Source organism: Oryctolagus cuniculus, chromosome 13 (genome assembly GCF_051225735.1).
Source record: "Oryctolagus cuniculus isolate XC-2025 breed Fujian yellow rabbit chromosome 13, ASM5122573v1, whole genome shotgun sequence".
Classification (NCBI taxonomy): domain Eukaryota; kingdom Metazoa; phylum Chordata; class Mammalia; order Lagomorpha; family Leporidae; genus Oryctolagus; species Oryctolagus cuniculus.
Window position 1 is genome coordinate 69,546,400 of NC_142879.1, and position 15,583 is coordinate 69,561,982.

Here is a 15,583-nt window from a genome sequence, read left to right on the forward strand (position 1 = left end):
GGAACGCCTCGTAAATGAAGCCCTGGGGCAGCCGTCCCGTGGACTTCCTTCCCTGAAGGCCGCCGGGCCTGCAGGCTGGATGCTTTGCAAGAGGAAGGGTTTCACACAACAGCGGAGGCCGTGCAACCCCAGGCCCACAATTCCCAGCAAGCTGACCTCTCGGAGCCTGTTTCCTCATCTATAAAGTATCTACAATATGACTGCTCTGTAGGCTGTTTGTATGGGACTCACAGGATGATATATTGCGGCGAGGGTGGGGTGGGGTGGGGAGTGCTGCACAGCCCAGATTCCTCTCAGTAATACAGAACACAATTCCTGCCGCTGCTAGGACTGTCAGTAAACAGCCTTCAAATGCCAGCCTCTTTGGGAATGGCCTCCGCGGCAGAGCTGCCTCCACCAAGGTCATGCCCTTTCCCTGTGACTGACCAACGTGGAGGCAGAAAGCCTTGGCCAGGGGCTGGCATTGTGGCACAGCAGGTTAAGCCACTGCTTGCAAGGCTGGCATCCCATGTAAATGCTGGCTTGAGTCCTGGGTGCTCTATTTCTGATGCAGCTTCCTAGTAAAGCGCCTATGAAGGCAGTGGAGGATGGCCCAAGGGCTTGGGCCCCTGTCACCCACACAGGAGATCCCTGTGGAGATCCCGGCTCCTGGCTGCAGCCTGGCCCGACCCTAGCAGTGTGGTCAACTGGGGAGTGAACCAGCAGATGGAAGATTCTCATTCTCTCTCTCTCTCTCTCTCTGATTCTGCCTGTGAAATAAATAAGTCTTTAAAAAAAGTCATTAAAAAAAAGTCATGGGGGACCAATATTGTGGCGTGGCAAGTAAAGCAGCCACCTGCATTACTGGCTTACCATATGGGTCATGGTTTGAGTCCTGAGTGCTGCATTTCTTATCTAGCTCCCTGCTAATGTCCCTGGGAAAGCAATGGAAGATGGCCCATGTACTTGGACTCCAGCACCCATGTGGGAGACCCAGATGAAGCTCCTGGTTCCTGGCTTTGGCCTTGCCCTGCCCTGGCTGTTGCAGCCATCTGAGGAATGAACCATAAGATGGAAGGCCTTTCTCTTTGTTAGGAGCCAGGAGCTTCTTCCAGGTCTTCACACTGGGGGTAGGGGCCCAGGTGTTATAGGAGTTTGGAGTTGGGCCTTTGTCTCACCACAAGGAAGAATCATGATGTGGACAGCAAATAGGGTGAGAAAAGTAAGTTTAAGCTGATTTTATGGAGAAGCAGACTTCCATTTTTCAGGAGGGGTCCTCCAGGGAGGGGTCCATCCAGGTCTGGGTATTAGGAACTTATATAGGAAGTGCACAGCAACCGATCAGTTCTTCTACACAGTTTGAATACACCATGGGTCTGCTTTGTTTTTTTCTATGTCTCTTGCATAGGGGTCATGGTTTCTGACTGGGACAGAATCCAGCACCCCGACCTGGACTAGAACCCGGGGTGCCAGTGCCACAGGCGTAAGATTAGCCTAGTGAGCTGCGGCGCTGGCCTTTTCTTCTTCTTCTTCTTCTTCTTCTTCTTCTTCTTCTTCTTCTTCTTCTTCTTCTTCTTCTTCTTCTTCTTCTTCTTTAGGACTTTTTGTATTCCTTTGATTTTCATGTAAATCACACAAATGTGTAGAAACTAAAATGAATTTTTAAATTGAAACAATGAACAGGGTGGCCAATGTTGTGGTGTAGCTGGTTAAGTGGCTACTTCTAGTAGCAGGTTCGAGTCCCTGATGCTCTGCTTCTGACCCAGCTTCTTGCTATCTACCTTGGATGGCAGCAGAAGACAGCCCAAGTACTTGGGCCCCTGTTATCCGTGTGGGAGACCCGGATGGAGCCCCAGCCTTCCAGTTTTGCCTGGTCCTGACCAGGCTGTTGAGGCCATCTGGAGAGTGAGCCAGTGTCTCTCCCTCTCTCCTCTCCATCACTCTGCCTTTCCAATAAATAAACAACTCTCCAGAGAAAAAGAAAAAGAGACAATAAACAGGAAGAAATTTAGAGCAACAGAGAATGGACCCAGGACAACGAAAGTCCTTTAAAAAAAGTGGGTAGAAAATGGAAATAAAACACATGTATTTGGGTGCCACAATTTGAAATCCATGTGCCCTGTTTTCATAACATGCATTTTCTATGAACCTTGTGAAGACCCTCTGGTACAAGCAGAACTTTCCATCGAGTCAGGTGCATACTTGGGCCTGGGTCAGGAGCCTGCAAGCTTGTCCTGTCAAGACCCGGATGGTCAGTATTTTCCCCCATGCAGCCCAGGCCACATCTGCTGCATTGATTCCACTCTGCCGTTGGGGCAGGAAGGCTGCCAGAGACAACAGGACCTCAAGGAGCGTGGCTGGGACCCAACAAAACTCTATTTACAAAGAGGCCGTCTGCCAGGCCTGAGGCTGGGGCTCTGGTCTGCCTGCTCTGCTCTAGATGAACATACAACTTCAGCAAAGCAAACAGCCCTGCACCTTGGCAAGCAGCACCCCCACCTGAGGAGCGGTGCTTTGGGGGACCCGTTCCTCACTGCTCTTACAAATGGGCAGAAGGTTCTGCCAGCCTCTCCCTCTGTACACCCTCCTGGGTGTACAGAACGGCTCCTTTTGTTTTCTTGAAGTGGCCGGTTTTGAATTGAGTTGCGTGGAGTCACCTGTTAAGCCCCATCCTTTGCCAGTTCTGTGTCATTGCTGCCCAGAAGGGAACTGCTTGAAGGCACGAGGGGAGATGTGATCTCTTCATGGATTCTGGGTAAGCGTGTATGTCAGGAGCAGTCAGCTGTTTTGGTTGCAAACATCAGAAGCTGACCCAGACCCTGAGAACAGAAAATGGACTTTGTTGTTTGCAGATGTTCTGGGGCACAGGGATTTGCCCCAAATGAGGCTGGGAGCCAGGGGTGCAGAGCGGGTGGGCACGGTGCAAAGGGACAGGCTGGGTTATGACTCTTGGGATCTGTGAGATCTCTAATCTCCAGCCCTGTCCCTGAGGCCCCTGTGCTGGCTAGGGCCTCTGCTGGATGCTGGTTCACTCCCTAATGGCTGCAACAGCCGGGGCTGGGCCAGGCTGAAGCCAGGAGCCAGGAGCTTCCTTGGGGTCTCCCACATGGGTACAAGGGCTCAAGCACTTGGACCATCATCTGCTGCTTTCCCAGGTGCATTAGCAGGGAGCTGGATTGGAAGTGGTGCATGGGAAGTGGAGGTGGGACTTGAACTGGCGACCATATGGGATGCCAGCATTGTAGGCCAGGGCTCTAACCTGCTGTGCCTGCCCTTTTGTCTCCTTTCAAGGGATTAGAATCCTTTCTTTATATTTGTTTCTTTGTAAAAACTAAGAACTAAGAAACCTTTCCCCAAATCTCATACACCCCATAAGGTTCCTTCCTCCACACCATCAAGTTCATGCACCCCTTGTTAAATCAATGATTAGCAAGGGGACTTACTTAACTGAGTTGACTCATCAAGCCCTACCCCAGGGGCTGGAGATGGGTCGAGATGCACATGGTTGGCAGATACTTGGATGACATCTCAGCTCTGCTGCCAGAGAAGGGAGTGGCACGTGCCATTGCTGTGCTGAGCCCTGCTTGTGGGCTTTGGGTGGAGGGACAATGTGATCTGATTCACATTGTGGAAAGATGACTCCGGAAACAGTTCACAGGATGCTAAGGGGGAGAAAACGGGCACTCCCGACAGGGAAAGCAGCATGGGAGGGTTTGAAATGACAGCCTCAGCCATAGCAAATGCAGAATGCAAGAATGGACACAGTGGACCTCGTTTAAGACACAGAAGCAGCGGAGTTAGATGTGATGGTGAGAGGAAGAGAGGAGGCCAGGGTGACCCCAGAACATGAGGGGTACTCTCTTTTCTCTGCCGATTGACCCCACCAAACCTACTCTGAGGACCCCTGAAAGAAGGTGTTTCCAAGGCCATAAAGACCCCACAGAGAATCAGTGCCCAGGTTCCCCAGATGTGCGGGATGCCTCCTGCCAGCAACTCATCTCCCTGGCCCTCTCCTGCGGACTCTCAACCCCACTCTCCTAGAGCCTCCGGGGGGTTCCTTCTCAGTCTCCTTTGCTGGTTCTCTTCCTGTCCTTGATGTCTAACTCTGTGCACGCTTTGCCTTCTCAGACCTTCTCTCTTCTCCCTACGCCTTCCTGAGGTCAGAGAGGGAGGTGTCCGTGAAGTCTCTGCAGGTGCAGTGGCCCTGGTTTTGAGCACCAAGTTCTCGCTCAATCTCCATCCACTCTTTCCTGAAACTGTTCTGACATGTGCCCAGGGACGGAGGAGGTGTGGGCTTCCAATCCTTTCCACTTTTTAACATAAGACAAGCAGCACAGTGTAAATCAAATCCTCACACCCAGTAGGTTATGCCTGTAAAAAAAAAAAAAAAAAGAGAGAGAGAGAGAGAGAGTAACAAGTGCTGACAACAACATGGTGGAAATTTGGCGTCCTTTAGTCCTGTTGGTGGGAACGTAAAATGGTGCAATAGCTACAGAAAACTGAATGGTGTTTTCTCTAAAAATGGAATTACCATGCAACTGGTAGCTCTGCTTTTGGGTAGCTACGCAAAGGAATTCAAAGCAGACTGTGGTACACCCCTGTGGATGGCAGTATTATCCACATAGCTAAAAAATGAAAATGACCCGAAAGAGCATCAATGGACAGACCAGCTGAATGTGCCATGGACATACAATGGACAATTTTTATAATTTAATTATTTATTGATACAAAAACAGAGAACTGAGAGGGTGGGAAAGAGAGAGACAGCTTCTATCAGCTGATCCAGTCCACAGATGACCGCAACAGCTTGGAGTGGGCCAGGCTGAAGCCAGGAGCCAGAAACTCCATCTGGGTCTCCCATGAGGGTGGCCGAGGCCTAAGTACTTGGGCCATCAGCCTCTGTCTCTCAGGGGCATTAGCAGGGAGCTGGAATTGAAGCACAGAGTGGCTGGGACTTGAGCCAGTGCTCCAATTTGGGATGCAGGTCTCCCAAAAAGTGGCTTAACCTGCTGCATCAACACAGCTACCCCATAAAATACACTATATTGTTCAGCCTAAATAAGGAAGGAAACTCTGACACAGGCTCCGAGGTATATGAACCTCGAGTTTATGCTTAGTGAAATACACCAGTCACAAAAGGACAAATACTTCCTAATTCCTCTTACATGAGGTGCCTAGAGTAGTCAAATTCCTAGACAGAACATGGAATGCTGGCTGCCGGTTCTTGGGAGGTGGAATGACAAGCTATTGTTGATGGGTGCAGGGCTCAGCTTTACAAGCTGGAAAGAAAAAGAGCTCTGGGGATAGGCAGCAGTGGTGGTTGTGCAATGTGAGGAATGCATGCAATGCTGCTGAACTGTGCACTTACCGATAGCTCAGACCAGAGTGGAAGTTTCGCCTCACTGCTAAAACTCTGCATCCCATATCTGCCTCCAGCTTCCTGCCAATGCACTCAATGGGAAGCAGCAGGTGTTGGCTGAAATGCCTGGGGCCTTGGCACCCACATGGTAGACCTGGATTGAATTCTAGGCTCTTGGCTTTGGCCTGGCCCATTTAGGAAGTGAACCAGAAGATGGAAGTACTCTGTCTCTCTCTCTCTCTTGGCCTTTCAAATAAGCAAAAATAGGGACTGGCAGATGCAGTTCCTGGCTCCTGGCCCAATCCTTGCTATTGCAGGCATTTGGGGAGTGAACCAGAAGGTGGAATATTTCTCTTTCCCCCTCACCCAAGTTCTTTCAGACGAATAAATAAATCTTTAAAATAATTAAAAAAAAAACATTTTAAGAAAAAGACAAACAGCTCCTCCCCAAGCCCCAATGTATGGACCTCATCAAGGTTCACTCCTCAAAGCAGTGAAAACCTCCAGGTGGATGTTCTTCTGATTTCAAAATCGGGTGACAACAGAGTAAGGAAGCAGCAGTGAGAAAACCTGCAGGCACGGGAGCTGACTCCAGCCCCGAGAGAAACTGACAGCAAGGCACTGTGCCTGCTTATTTGTCTTTGAAGTTGGACGTGACATGATTGTGTCAGGGGGTGTATTTGCAGGTTGACCTGAAAAATAAAGTCAGATTTCTGATGATAGGAAGTCTTGTGGGCTGATTTGATTTTATGATAAACCAAACCCACAATGTAGTTGGGTGATGAGTTTTCCTCTAGGCGCCAGTGTTGTGGCGTAATGGGCAAAGCCCCCGCTTGCAAGTGCCAGCATCCCATATGGGTGCTAGTTAGAGACCTGGCTGCCCACAGGCTTCGGGATCCTGGGCCACGCACAGATCTTAGCCAAGCAGCAGAGGAACGAGGTGTCATTTGTGATCCACAACCTTCCTGTGCTGGCCAAGATGGCTGCTGTGAGCAAGGCCTGTCAAACATGTTTGGCCTCATGCATGGGACCTGCCCAGAAACATCAGGTACAAGGGTATGGGTCCAGTCTGTGCATGTGACCCCACTTTGAGGTCAGTCCCCTGTGGCCGTGGCAGCCTCCTGCTGTGTATGGGCTTCCAGGCCCAGCAGCCTGTGTGTGACTGAGCAGGTTCATTGGGACTGTCCCATGTTCTTTTTGACATCAGAATCTGGTGATGGGTGGGAGAGGGTGAATATTTGGAGGAATGATGGTCTGGACTAGAACTTAGGTACGTGGTGACATATACTCTTTCATGAGTCTTAGATTTTTAAAAAAACGCCAGAGCACATTCTTGGTTAAGATGAGGGATCCTCTTGTTTGTATGGACTTCAGTGCAGCTCCATCCAGAGCCCTAACCACCTTTCTCCTCTGTAGCATTAATCGTTCACAGATTGATTGTTTTTGCCATTTTGAGTGTTTGTTGTAGAAGTGTTTTTTATTTAATAAAGTGGAGCTGACTGAGAACTTGCTGAGCCGCTGTTCAGGACAGACCCGGCATCTGAGCTGAATGGAAGGCGCAGCTTGCTGCAGGCCCAGGGAGGCGCTGGTCTGGGTGGGAGTGTCTGTAGACACACAGAGGTGGAGAGCTGCTCTTGTAGTGTCACAGCTAATGGTCCCTCTTTATTCCTTTGCCAGGAGGCCTCCTAATCTGTTTACTACGTGAGCAAGCAGCTCGGTTCTGTGCAGAGATAAAGTCCCCCAAATATGGTGAAGGTCACCAAGCATGGATTATTGGGATTGTAGAGAAGGGCAACCGTACCGCCAGGATCATAGACAAGCCCCGGATCATTGAAGTCGCACCACAAGTGGCCACTCAAAGTGAACCCCACACCTGGTGCCACCTCTTAATTTAGACAGCAGTAGCTACTCGGTTTTGTTTTTAAAAAGATCTATTTCCTTTCTCATCACTTCAATTAAAGACTATAAACAACAACAAAAATCTCATTGTGTCTACACATCTGGTGACCTTAGGTCGATTTGTGAGTGGGTACAATTAATAAAATAAAATCCATGGCCTTTTTTCCTGTTACATTAACTGAAGATGCACCTGCTCTTGAGGCGGCTTCTGAGTTGAGAATTATGTTGTTATCCAATACTGTTGATTCATTTTGAATCTTTAGACGCTTATCTCTCGCCGCATAGGCTCTTTCTAAAGGTGCTTTCACACAGCACAGACGTTACCAGTAGTGGTGTCAGGTAGCGGTGCGTGTCTTTTCATTTGATGTGTATTTATCATATAAGCCTGATCTTTTTTCAAGCATCTTGAATGGCGTCTGGAAAGATGGAATTGGTAAGTGAGAATGACGGCTTCTGAGCTGCAGGAGGGTTGCATGGTTCCTTTGAGTCTTATCATCCTAGAGCATGTCTTTGGCCCAGGACATTCTCCAATAGTGCATTCAGTTCCACAAGTCGAGTGCTTCCCTCTGCATGGAAAGCACTTAGAAGACAAAAGAAGAAATAAATTTTCTACAAAAAAAGAAATAGAATTTCTTTTTTTTAGCCTTCTTGATATTTACAGTAGCATCATTAACTGTTTTCTTTGTTGACAGCAAAAAAGTATCCTGTTTGCTATGTAATTAGATGTTCTATAGTGCAACAAGGAATTGTCTTCCCAAAGCGGGTTCATGTATAATACTCATTTACAATTCAATATATAATTATGCAAATAATTTTTAAATAAAATCAGTAATAAAGACTGTTGTGTGGATGGTAGTGTTTAATACCTTTTATATGGGGAGGGAGGCAAGATGGCGGAATCATGAGGGAGTGCCCTGATAGTCTGGGAAAAGATCGTTTAATAAAAGTGGAGATACTGTAGTTTCAGGGAAATGTTCAGGAAAAAAACTGCAGAAGAAACTCTTCTGGAACTAGGGGGCACGTTGGACCTATGTGGAGGGCAAGGGTGCCCACGGCTCGGGAGCCGCGGAGTCTACACACCAGCGCTGGAAAGGGAGGTGAGGCAAAACCTCAGTAGCCCAAGACATTGGTGGGGAAATGGCAGGAAAAGCCTAGAGGGAACGAGGCTTGAAGCCCCACTGGGGAAAGTTCAGCAGGCTAACTAGAGGAGAGAAAACAATAAATAAATAAAAGGGACCAGCAGGGACACAAGTCTCTCTCTGCACTCACCTTACAAAGGCAAGTAAGATAAAGAGCAGGTACATTTTACACATACGTAAAAGTGGCATCCGCCATCAGCAAGCAGAAAAACCTGACTCTGGTGAGGAGAACTACCAGGAGGTTAGGACTTAGTGAACGTGTGGAGCTAATGAACTGAGACTGTGAAAAACTGAACGTGTGGGAGAGAACTCACAGAGACATGAGTACTCTCTGGAGAGTACACAAACTCGGTAACCTTGGCAACCCAGTGGGAGACTGCAGAGATACCCACAGGGGCCAGATTTCAGACATTAACTATCTTCAATTTCACTGCTGTACGGAATTACTTCCCTTCTGAATTTAAAAAGAGAGAGAGAGAGATTTACCACTCCTAACCTGGGTGTGTCACCTTAGGCACACCCTTAACCCTGAAGAACCAGAGTTCTCTGGGCACACCCATCACAAGCCTCTAAGGATACATCAAAAGCAGACAGTCCACTTCATCTAGAGTCATAGTATAATGACAGAAACCACTACAGCGAAGAAACCAAAGAATATCTCCATAATGGCAAGCAACAAATGCAGAAACTGAGGTAACAAGAACAAGGAAGACACTATGACGCCCCCAAATGAACAAGACACCCCAATTCAAGATTATGAAGATGATGAGATAGAAGAAATGCAAGAAGCAGATCTCAAAAAACTTGATAAGAACATTAAGAAGTTCTCAATAACAAATTCTTGAACTACAGAAATCCTTACTGGACAGGAAAGAAAATCTCTCTCATGAAAATGAAATCATAAGGAGGAATTAAAATGAAATGAAGAAACTAGTAGAACATGAAATTGATAGTGAAGAGAAATCAAAATGAAATGAAGAACTCAATAGATCAAATGACAAACACATTAGAGAGCCTTAAAAACAGAGTCAGTGAAGCAGAAGAGAGAATATCGGACTTAGAAGACAGAGCACAGGAAAGTATACAGTCAAACCAAAGAAAAGAAGAGGAAATTAGAAATCTAAAAAATATTGGTGGGAATCTACAGGATACTATTAAAACCCCCAACATTCGAGTGCTAGGAGTTCCAGAAGGCATGGAGAGGGAGAAAGGATTAGAAGGTCTTTGTAGTAGGATACTAGCAGAGAACATTCCGGGTTTGGAGAAGGACAGAGACATCCTAGTACAGGGAGCTCATAGAACCCCCAGTAAACATGACCAAAGAGATCTTCACCATGACACGTTGTAATTAAACTCACCACAGTGAAACATAAAGAAAAGATTCTAAAATGTGCAAGAGAGAAACATCAGATTACTCTCAGAGGATCTCCAATGAGACTCACAGCTGACTTCTCATCAGAAACCCTACAGGCTAGGAGGGAATGGCGAGATATAGCCCAGGTACTAAGAGAGAAAAACTGCCAGCCCAGAATATCATATCCTGCAAAGCTCTCATTTGTGAATGAAGGTGAAATAAAGACCTTTCATAGCAAACAGAAATTAAAAGAATTTGTTGCCACATGTCCAGCCCGGCAAAAGATGCTGAAAGATGTGTTACACACAGAAATACAGAAACATGACCATCAATATGAAAGATGGGAAAGGAAGAAGACCTCCCAGTAAAAGATCACAGGAAGTTAAAACCATATATTAGAAAATATCTTTTGGGAAAATGGCAGGGCAAAGTTACTACTTATCAATAGTCACATTGAACATTAATGGCCTCAACTCTCCATTTAAAAGGCACAGATTGGCTGAATGGGTTAAGGTACAAAACCCATCCATTTGCTGCTTACAAGAAACACATCTTTCCAACAAAGATGCATGCAGACTGAAAGTGAAAGGCTGGAAAAAGATATACAATGCCAACAGAAATGAAAAAAGAGCAGGTGTAGCCATCTTAATATTATACAAAATAAACTTTAACACAAAAACTGTTAACAGAGACAAAGAGGGGCACTATATAATGATTAAAGGATCAATTCAATAGGAAGATGTAACTATTATCAATGTATATGCACCTAATTACAGGGCACCGGTTTATTTAAAACATATGCTAAGGGACTTAAAGGGAAATGTAGACTCCAATACAATAGCACTGGGGGACTTCAATACTCCACTCTCAGAAATAGACAGATCAAACGGACAGAAGATCAACAAGGAAACAGCAGATTTAATGGATACTATAGCCCAAATGGGTCTTACAGATATCTCCAGAACTTTCAATCCTACACTTACAGATTTTACATTCTTCTCAGCAGTGTATGGAACCTACTCTAGGATTGACCACATACTAGGCCATAAAGCAAGTCTCAGCAAATTCAAAAAATTAGAATCATATGATGCAGCTTCTCAGACCACAATGGAATGAAGTTGGAAATTAGCAACTCAGGAATCCCTAGAGTGTGTGCAAACACATGAAGACTGAACAACATGCTCCTGAATGAACACTGGGTCATAGAAGAAATCAAAAGAGAAATCAAAAACTTTCTGGAAGTAAATGAGGAAAACAGTACAACATATCAAAACTTATAGGATACAGAAAAAGCAGTAAAGAGGAAATTTTATAGCAATAGGTGCCTACATCAAGAAATTGGAAAGGCACCAAATAGATGAGCTTTCAGTGCATCTCAAGGATCTAGAACAACTACAGAAAACCAGACCCAAATCTAGTAGGATAAGAGGAAATAATTAACATCAGAGAAGAAATCAACAGGATTGAATCCACAAAAACATTACCAAAAATCAGCCAAAAGAAGAGCTGTTTTTTTGAAAAAAATAAACAAAATTGACACACCATTGGCCCAACTGACTAAAAAAAGATAAGACCTAAATAAATAAAATCAGAGATGAAAAAGGGAGAGTAACAAAAGAAACCACAGAAATAAAAAGAATCATCAGAAATTACTACAAGGACTTGTATGCCAGCAAACAGGGAAATCTATCAGAAATGGATAGATTCCTGGACACAGGCAACCTTCCTAAATTGAACAACGAAGACGTAGAAAACCTGAACAGACCCATAACTGAGACAGAAATTGAAACAGTAAAAAGGCTCTCCCAACAAAGAAAAGCCCAGGACCAGATGGATTCATTGCTGAATTCTACCAGACATTTAAAGAAGAACTAACTCCAATTCTTCTCAGACTACTCAGAACAATCCAAAAAGATGTAATCCTCCCAAATTCTTTCTATGAAGCCAGCATCACTAAGCCGAAAAAGATGCAACATTGAAAGAAAATTACAGACCAATATTCCTGATGAACATGGACACAAAAATCCTCAATAAAATTCTGGCCAATAGAATGCAACAACACATCAGAAAGATCATCCACCCAGACCAAGTGGGATTTATCCCTGGTATGCAGGGATGGTTCAATGTGTGCAAATCAATCAATGTGATATACCACATTAACAGACTGCAGAAGAAAAACCATGATTATCTCAATAGATGCAGAGAAAGCATTTGATAAAATTGAACACCCTTTCATGATGAAAACTCTAAGCAAATTGGGTATAGAAGGAACATTCCTCAATACAATCAAAGCAATTTATGAAAAACTCATGGCCAACATCCTATTGAATGGGGAAAAGTTGGAAGCATTTCCACTGAGATCTGGTGCCAGACGGGGATGCCCACTCTCACCACTGCTATTCAATATAGTTCTGGAAGTTTTAGCCAGAGCCATCAGGGAAGAAAAAGAAATTAAAGGGATACAAATTGGGAAGGAAGAACTCAAGCTATCCCTCTTTGCAGATGATATGATTCTTTATGTAGGGGATCCAAAGAACTCTACTAAGAGACTATTGGAACTCATAGAAGAGTTTGGCAAAGTGGCAGGATATAAAATCAATGCACAAAAATCAACACAGGCAATGCCACAGCTGAGAAAGAACTTCTAAGATCAATCTCATTCACAATAGCCACAAAAACAATCAAATGCCTTGGAATAAAATTAAGCAAGGAAATTAAAGATCTCTACGATGAGAATTACAAAATCTTAAAGAAAGAAATAGAAGAGGATACCAAAAAATGGAAAAATCTTCCATGCTCATGGATCGGAAGAATCAATATCATCAAAATATCCATTCTCCCAAAAGCAATTTATAGATTCAATGCGATACCAATCAAGATACCAAAGACATTCTTCTCAGATCTAGAAAAAATGATGCTGAAATTCATATGGAAACACAGAACTCGCATAGCTAAAGCAATTTTGTACAACAAAAACAAAGCTGGAGGCATCACAATACCAGATTCAGGACATACTACAGGGCAGTGGTAATGAAAACAGCATGGTACTGGTACAGAAACAGGTGGATATACCAATGGAACAGAATAGAAACACCAGGAATCAACCCAAACATCTACAACCAACTTATATTTGATCAAGGATCTAAAACCATTTCCCGGAGCAAGGACACTCTATTCAATAAATGGTGCTGGGAAAACTGGATTTCCATATGCAGAAGCATGAAGCAAGATGCCTACCTTACACCTTACAGAAAAATCCACTCAGCATGCATTAAAGCCCTAAGTCTATGATCCAACACCATCAAATTATTAGAGAACATTGGAGAAACCCTGCAAGATATTGGCACGAGCAAAGACTTCCTGGAAACCTCAGAGGGACAGGCAGTCAAAGCCAAAATTAACATTTGGGATTGCATCAAATTGAGAAGTTTCTGTACTGCAAAAGAAACAGTCAGGAGAGTGAAGAGGCAACCAACAGAATGGGAAAAATATATGCAAACTATGCAACAGATAAAGGATTAACAACCAGAATCTACAAAGAGATCAAGAAACTCCACAACAAGAAAACTAACAACCCACTTAAGAGATGGGTCAAGGACCTCAATAGACATTTTTCAAAAGAGGAAATCCAAATGGCCAACAGACACATGAAAAAATGTTCAAGATCACTAGCCATCAGGGAAATGCAAATCAAAACCACAATGAGGTTTCACCTCACCCCGGTGAGAATGGCCCACATTCAGAAATCTACCAACAACAGATGCTGGTGAAGATGTGGGGGAAAAGGGACTCTAACTCACTGTTGGTGGGAATGAAAACTGGTTAAGCCACTACAGAAGTCAGCCTGGAGATTCCTCAGAAACCTGAATATAACCCTACCATTCAACCCAGCCATCCCACTCCTTGGAATTTGCCCAAAGGAAATTAAATGGGCAAAGAAAAAGTGGTCTGCACCTTAATGTTTATTGCAGCTCCATTCACAATAGCTAAGACCTGGAATCAACCTAAATGCCCATCAACAGTAGACTGGATAAAGAATTTATGGGATATGTACTCTACAGAATACTATAAAGCAGTAAAAAACAATGAAATCCGGTCATTTGCAACAAAATGGAGGAATCTGGAAAATATTATGCTGAATAAAATAAACCAGTCCCAAAGGGACAAATATCATATGTTCTCCCTGATCGGTGACAACTAACCGAGCACCAAAAAGGAAACCTGTCGAAGTGAAATGGACACTATGAGAAACGGTGACTTGATCAGCTCTTGCCCTGACTGTTGATGAACAACTTAATACTTTATCCCTCCTAGTATTTTTTTTTGTTTGTTCTACTTAATACTATTGGTTTAATTCTGTAATTAATACACGGTATTTCTTAAGTGTTGAAACTTAACTGAAAAGTGATCCCTTTTAAATGTAAGAGTGGGAACAAGAGAGGGAAGAGATGTACAATTTGGGACATGCTCAAACTGACTTGCCCCAAATGGTAGAGTTAGAATCATACCAGGGTTTCCAATTCAATCCCATCAAAGTGGCATGTACCAATGCCATCTCACTAGTCCAAGTGATCAATTTTTGTTCACAATTGATCATAATGATAGGAATAATAATTAAAGGGATCACATAAACAAGACTAGTGTCTGAAAATACTAACCGATAGGATAAAAAAGGGAGAGAACGATCCTACATGGGAATAGGATACAGAGCAGACTCATAGAATGGCAGATGTCCTAAACAGCACTCTGGCCTCAGAATCAGCCCTTAAGGCATTCGGATCTGGTTGAAGAGCCCATGAGAGTATTATAAGCATGGAAAGCCAAGACACTCTGGCAAAAAAAAATGACCTAAATGAAAGATCTCTGCGAGTGAGATCCCAGTGGAAAGAAAGGGCCATCAAAGAAGGAGGTACCTTTCTTTGAAGGGAGGAGAGAACTTCCACTTTGACTATGACCTTGTCTAAATAAGATTGGAGCTGGCAAACTCAAAAGGCTTCCATAGCCTTGGCAGCTCATGACAAGAGCTTGAGGATATTACTGACACTATAAACAAGACTGTCAATTTGTTAAGTCAACAACAGGAGTCATTGTGCACTTACTCCTCATGCAGGATCTCTGCCCTTAATGTGTTGTTCAATGTGAATTAATGCTATAACTAGTACTCAAACAGAATTTTTCACTTTATAGTCTGTGTGGGTGCAAACTGTTGAAATCTTTACTTAATATATGCTAAAATTGATCTCCTGTATATAAAGAGAATTGAAAATGAATCTTGATGTGAATGGAATGGGAGAGGGTGTTGGGGATAGGAGGGTTGCGGGTGGGAGGGAAGTTATGGGGGGGGAAGCCATTGTAATTCATAAGCTTTTAACTTCCTGTGATCTTTTACTGGGAGGTTTTCTTCCTTTACCATCTTTCATATTGTTGGTCATGTTTCTGTGTTTCTGTGTGTAACACATTTTTGAGCATCTTTTGCAGGGCTGCACATGTGGCAACAAATTCTTTTAATTTCTGTTTGCTATAAAAGGTTTTTATTTAACCTTCATTCTCAAATGAGAGCTTTGAAGGATATAAAATTCTGGGCTGGCAGTTTTTCTCTCTTAGTACCTGGGCTATATCTCGCCATTCCCTCCTAGCCAGTAGGGTTTCTGATGAGAAGTCAGCTGTGAGTCTCATTGGAGATCCTCTGAGAGTAATCTGATGTTTCTCTCTTGCACATTTTAGGATCTTTTCTTTATGTTTCACTGTGGTGAGTTTATTTACAATGTGTCGTGGTGAGGATCTCTTTGGTCATGTTTACTGGGGGTTCTATGAGCTTCCTGTACTAGGATGTCTCTGTCCTTCTCCAAACCC